We start from the raw sequence: 6,749 nt of genomic DNA on the forward strand, positions 1-6,749 counted from the left end.
CCCGTCATCGCAGGTGGTCTTGCAGGGCTTGGGGGCTGACGGCGCGCCTCGTCGCCAGGAACTGCACGGCCAGGCCTACGAGCAGGATGGCGTCGGCCCCGCGCGGCCCCTCGAGCTGCGGCCGAACGATGGTGTCCCCGGTGACGGCCAGGCCCGTGGTGCTGGCGACGTGTAGTGGGAGCGGGGGAGCGGTACACCGAAAATATCATAACAATCTTGCAAAACGTGCTAAAAGCATGAAAATTTAGAGTGTTGGTCCCAAGACCATTTAGAAACTTTTGGTCCAAAGCCCATTTCGATATTTTGGCGTGGAACCGAGATATTGAACACTTTTGAACACACCTGTATTTTAGTGTATCATGCGTTTCTGGCGTCCATAAAGGGCCGCACACGTGTCAAAAATTCAAGTTTTGTGTCTGAAAGGTATGCTGTCGGTTAGACATGGAGAAAACTAGGTTTAAACAAGCCCAAGGCCAAAAGTGTTCAATATTTAACACTTCTGGACATGTGGCTAAAATTGGCCAAACTTCGACTCCAGGGTATGCTGTCCGACTAATTCGACCTCGCTGGACTGGACACGAATAAGGGAAGGTGGGGTACCATGTGACACTTTTAGGCGGATGCCCGCCAATACGAAACTAACAATTGTATACGTATCCATACTGCTCGTGCCGACAAAGAGGGGACCCTTAGCTTCAAAGTCCCGTTGAGCTTTTCATTTTATCTCGATTGGTTGCGAAGGTATCCCAGTTTGAATGGGTGCATGTAAAATGTCACATGGTGTACCACTGAGTTCACCATGTGACAGCCCCTGGGCACCATGTGACACCTCATACTAATGTGTAAAAATTGCTGTTATTCAATGGAAATATTCGTAGATGTATTTCAAAAATGGTTAGGAAACACTTATATGTTAATCAAAATAAAATTTATTTAAAAAAAGTTCCGGCAAGGCAAGCCTAGCAAAGCGGTCTTGCCGTGGACCGGCCGGGGAGGCCGGGCAGAGAGGGGGCATGGCGAGGCGGCGGCGGGAGGCGAGGACGACGACCAACACGACCATGCAGTCCCCTCCGAGCGCGCTGAATGGATGGATGGATGGGTGGATGGGATGGGATGAGTGGGATCGGATGCACAGCTAGAAGCGGCAGCAAGACCGCTTGAAGGAAGCTACCGATTGCACGTCGGCCCGGCCCGCGCCCGGCCATGGGTGTCGTCTGCAGAGGCCAACACCTTTGTAGTTCCAAACCTGGCCACCAAGCGGCGCTGGGCTTTGCCTTCGAGCCCCCAGAGACGTAAGGTCATATGGAAGATGGGTCGGCGCAACCGAGATGCATGCTGGGAGACCGGGCAGCTAATCCCTCCCGAATCCGTCGCCGGGTGCAGCGGAGGGCCGCCTACCTGCCTGCCAGCCTGCCTACAGGCTTGCCCGGTCTCCCAGCATGCATCTCGGTTGCGCCGACCCATCTTCCATATGACCTTACAGAGACGCCCAGCCACCCCTTACCTCTCTCAAACACATTGACACAAGGGTTAGTGTAATTTCCCACGCCAACGACACACAAAAGCAGGATTTATTGGGGAAAACAGGGAAATCGCGGATTAGAGAAGGTGTCACATCGTGCCCCACATCGAGTGTCACATCGTGACCGAAGGGGTGGCTTTCGAGGAATTGACAACTGCACCCTTATCCCTTGCGGTAGAGAAGCGAGCCCAAGCCTATTTTGCGCTTAAGGGGGGACCCTGGTGAAACTTTCAAGTAGGCTTCAAAATAATCCCAGAAAGTTGAAACTTTGCTTAATTATTAGGTTCATTATGGTGAGTTCCCAAAACAAAATTCAATCCAAAATGTTGAACGGTCTCTGAGAAAAGTGGCTTTTTAGTGTTTTTTAGAGCGTTGGGGAAAAATCTTCCTGCGTCTTTTATTGAGACGGAAAGTCTTGAAAATTTTTTTGGGTTATCCTAAAGATGTATAGAAGATATTTTAGTGACGGAATTATCAAATTCAACCTCTGTCCTGAGATATCAGTTTTCAAATTTTAACATTGAAAAAAAAGTGATTTTTTTCCCTTTTTTCAAGTTTTTAGGTCTGTTTTAAAAAAAGTAGGGCTGATATCAAGATTCCGTCACTAAAATTTGTCGACAAGTCATCAACGAGTAGAGTCCATGCAAGACGACTCATGTAGGTGTCAACCAGGAACGCAGGAAGTCTTTCTACGACAAAATTTTTTGTCGACTGAGCAAAGCTGTGAAGTTGAGCGTAGAAGCCAACGACAACTGATCTCAATGTTATTTCCTTCCAAATGATAAAGAAACTACCCACTTAGCTTAAAGGTGTTCAACCTGTTGAATCTGAAACCTTCTATGCGCATTTTTAACTATGAACTTTGGAAATACTATTTTTGTCAATTTTGGCGATTTTTTCACCAGGGTCCCCCCTTAAAACATCAAAGAAGAACATCCTGCAAGGCATAGGCCGCTTATGTGTGTTTAAAAGGTGAAAAGCGGACGCGGCGTGAAATAGAACCTGTTTTGGGGGGATTTCAATTTCTCGTGTCTACGATTTCCGCCCTGTACGACGCAGTCACGGCCTGTTGGACGTCGATGCCCCTTCTTGACACCTTCCTTCGAGTCTTCTTACCGCTGTTGGATAGCGAGCCGTTTGGGAGAAAAAGCCAATGTCACATGGTGGCCGTGTCACATGGTACCCCACCTTCCCTTATGCTGTTTAAAATGAGATTCAGCCAACCCCGGCGGCCCCAGGGGGGCCTAAGTCGATCAGCTACGACGGGTTGCCTACCCCGCAGGCGCACCCTCTTGCCGCTAAGCTTTTCTAATGAGGACAGGTCACGCTTATGGTGTACTTTATTAACGGAACAAGGCCGGGACTACCACTCAAGCATCGGAGTGTCTTGCGGTTTACTTTCAGCTTGAGGTTGCCTGAAGAAAACGAGGAGAAACACTCTTAAAGGGTGCCCTTTTAAGCATTCTACGACATTTTGCAGTTATGGCAAATACAGGTTCGCTGTTGGAGCATTTGCCCTTGCAGCCCCTACACGCCACGATGCACGGAAGGTTATTCACTCGGCATCCTGCACCTCTGCGTGTCGCACCCGCCATAGTTTGGCAGCAGTATTGTCTCAAAGTTGACCAAATGGGTCAAAAAAGCCTTTGACAGATCGTGTTTTGGGCCGATTTTAAGCATCCACTGCGTTTGATCCAAGGCGGTATTTCGTCCTCCCTCAACGGGAAATTGGTATTCGGACCTTCCCTTCGCATGCGTTTGTTACGGAGTGCAATTATCTGCCTCAGTTTGGGAGCAGTGCTGCCGCAAAGTTGATCAAAAAGATCACAAATGTCTGAAAAATCGTGTTTTTGGCCGACTTTAAGCAACCACTGCGTCTGATACGAGGCGGTATTTCGTCCTCCCTCAACGGGCAACTGGTCTTTGCTGACATATCGCAACATATGAAATAGGGTGGGCCGTAAAACACGATTTTTCGATATCGCAAACGTAATAGCGCGCCAAAGTTACTTCATGGCAATACAAAATCAACGCGATCTGGGCCAGGTCTGTAACTTAAACTTAAAGCTTGACCCTCGCGCATCGACGTTGAAAATTCGAAAATTTGACTTTTACGGGTTTTTTCTAAAAACAGCCATAGAAACTGAACCTGATGTCCAAATGATGTTTCCGAGACGGAAATGGAAACGTCTGATCATGCTTTATCAGTTTAAGACCACCGGGACCCTCTACGAGCAGTAGGGACTGATGGGAGAAAATTACAAAATTACAATTTTTTTCCGTTTTTTATAAAACGCAAAAATTGCCTTCAGGGTTTGATACGGCCATCCTGACGTCACCGTACCCGAACCATACCCTGAATCATCTTCTCTAAGGACCCCTTCCCCGTTTTCAGCGCACGGGGTACCCCGGGATCCGTTCACACGTTAGGATTTGGACGCCAAAAGTACACACTTAATGTTTAGGTACAATTTTGTACGTGGTGATGCACAATTTTAAACTTGTGTGCCGTCGTGCATAAAATTGTGCGTTAATTTGCATAAATTTATGCATTTTCACGCATAATATTATGCAAATTCCCCGCATGCACAAAATCGTGCAAGTGGCACGTACAAAATTCTACCTAAACATTTAGTGTGTACATGTTTTACTAAAATTGCAAATTATTGATACTCAGGGCACTGTAGGGCACTCGTCTTGTCCGTATGAACTGTAGCGACTTAAAATCGATTACTAGATGGTGTCTTTTCGTCGCAGGAACCCGCCAGTATATAGACAATCGGACGAAGAGACCTTAAGCACGCTATTTGCACTGTAAATCTTGTTAATCTGGACTTAAAACGTATTTCAGGCCGTAAATGGCTCGTCTGGATTAACGACAGAAGGTGGTTGCACGTTTATACGGGTTATTCTTATCCATCTTGTAGATTCTCATTTCCTTTCTCACCGTTATGTCCGTTTGCAACGGCCCAGGGAACATACTTACGCTTAGTGCGCTGTAGAGCTGAGCCCCCCGTAGACAGGCCCCTGTTTCGTTTGTCTTCGTTATGGTAGTTTCTCAATACCGTTAAAATTTGTGTGACTGCCTGCGACAGCCGCAGGGACATGTAACGCCAGTTAACCAATTTTGGAGGTGATGCCTTCTTACAGGTAAACATTTACCTTCGTTCTGGCGTACTGTACCTTCGCGTTTTGCTCCATTCTCCTGCGTACAGTATCAAGGTGTTAACTGATACATACGCTGTAGGAAAAATCCACGGGAAAAATACAGGCACAGTCTGGTAGAACATTTGCCTGGTACCACCATACCTCAGCCAGTACGGCTTTTGGGGTACGGAGTACGGGTTTTTCATGACATGGGATCTCATGGGAAGCACGGTTTTTGGCTACAGCTGTTCTGTACATCGTGTGGTACGGTCTAGCCGTACCTTTTTCCATGAAATGTACGGCCTTTTTAAAAGTGTCGTAGCCCCACCAGTGGTTGGTTGGGTAAGGGTGGTGGTGAATCTCGACGTGCTGCCACCTTCTCGTGGTGAGGGCTGAGTCGTCTCGGATTTTCCGGACGAGCCAAGGAGCAAGAATATATAAGAGGTGACAGGGTTGGATTTCACTTCTCCGATTTGGCTCATTTTTGGTGGGTGTTTTAGTACCCTAGAGAGATGCCAAAAGCCGAAGTAGCAGGTCCGGCAAAAATTTATTGACCAATCTATAGCCGTTTTTCTATATTTTTGAGTTTTTTGACTTAAATTTGGGACTTTTTTAATTTTTCTACAGTTTTTGCATTAGGAAGCTGAGATACGGTTTTCCAGACGTAAAATGAGCCAAGGAATCCAAATCTGGGTCCGGAATTGAGCTACGACCCATACTTCAGGAGATATTGGCAAAAAACTGCGAAAAGTTACCTAAAAAGTCCCAAATCTTGGGGAAACGGTCAAAAATTCCTCTGAGAGGGTTCCCCGGGGGTCTAAAGTTTAGAGAATGAACCAAGGAATCCAATGAGCACAACCCCATATTTTTCCGACGAACCGTTTAGAAATGGCAGACTTTCAAAGTTGAGCATTTTTTTTCCTTTCAATTTTTTAAGCTTTTTGACCCCGTAGGACTGTATTTTCTTCTAGCATCCCATCGGCAATGTCCCCTGCCATCCAGGGTCACGTGGTACGATCACTACGATGCAAAAAAAGTAGGAATCGAATGCGCAGCACTTCAGCGCCTGTGAGGATCCAGAATAGGCAGACCCGTCAAGCAGGCGCGCGTGACGGGTTGCCTACCCAGCGACGCGCAGGGGCTAGAGCCCTATATTACCCGTGGGCAGGAGCTTGTCCCAGTGGAGGGACATTCCATGTGAAGTCAACCAGGCCTTAGCCACCATGGGCTCCGATACGGTTCTCGTTTTCAGGGTTTGTTACCCCAATGGTCCCATGAAATAATCGGTACTTGGTTTGGGGTCCGGCCCCCCAGGGGCTGCGCTATGGCCAATTTACGTTTTTGCTAAATATTGGAACAAAGCCTAACCTAACCTTACCACACTGGACGCTCTCTTAGGTGTTTTCGGCTCAAAGCAAGTTTCCGGGTTGCTTTTCTAAGGTCAGGGGACCCAAGCGCCTGTCAGGTAGGCCAACAACCAGCAGACCTGCAACGCACTAGTGACGACAGGGTGGCCTACACTGCAAGATCAGATGTGTGCTTAGTACACAGCTGTGGGAGTATGCTTTGAAGCATACATCAATAGGAGTATGCTTGTCAAGCATTCATCTATAGAAGTGTAATTAGGCAAGCATGCATCTATAGATGTGTACTTGGGCGAGCATGCATTCATCCTTAGACAAGCAACCCGGAAACTTGCTTTGAGCCGAAAACACCTAAGAGAGCGTCCAGTGTGGTATCGAGTGCGGCCGTCACTACAATTTGGTGAAATACGTGGTTGCAGGGGTTCACGAAAATGGCTCGTTCTCGGGAACGAAGCCGAACACATTTTTTGGTTAACATTTTCGTTTAGGGAAGGGTTCAAGCTATCTTTTAAGCCCAGATTGGTCAAAATCGGTTGAGGATCTAGGAAATGGCGCTAATTTGAAAACTTCACTAAAGTTTTAAAGTTATAAAAAGTTTTTGGACGTAAAAACTTCAAAGACAAAAAAGATTCAGTTTTTCATCCTCTTTCCAAATCTGGTCTCGGATTTGACCTACGACCAATGGTTGCTGAGATATTGCCCTCCAAAGTTGCGTT

Source organism: Thrips palmi, unplaced genomic scaffold, assembly GCF_012932325.1.
Source record: "Thrips palmi isolate BJ-2018 unplaced genomic scaffold, TpBJ-2018v1 HiC_scaffold_2, whole genome shotgun sequence".
Taxonomy (NCBI): domain Eukaryota; kingdom Metazoa; phylum Arthropoda; class Insecta; order Thysanoptera; family Thripidae; genus Thrips; species Thrips palmi.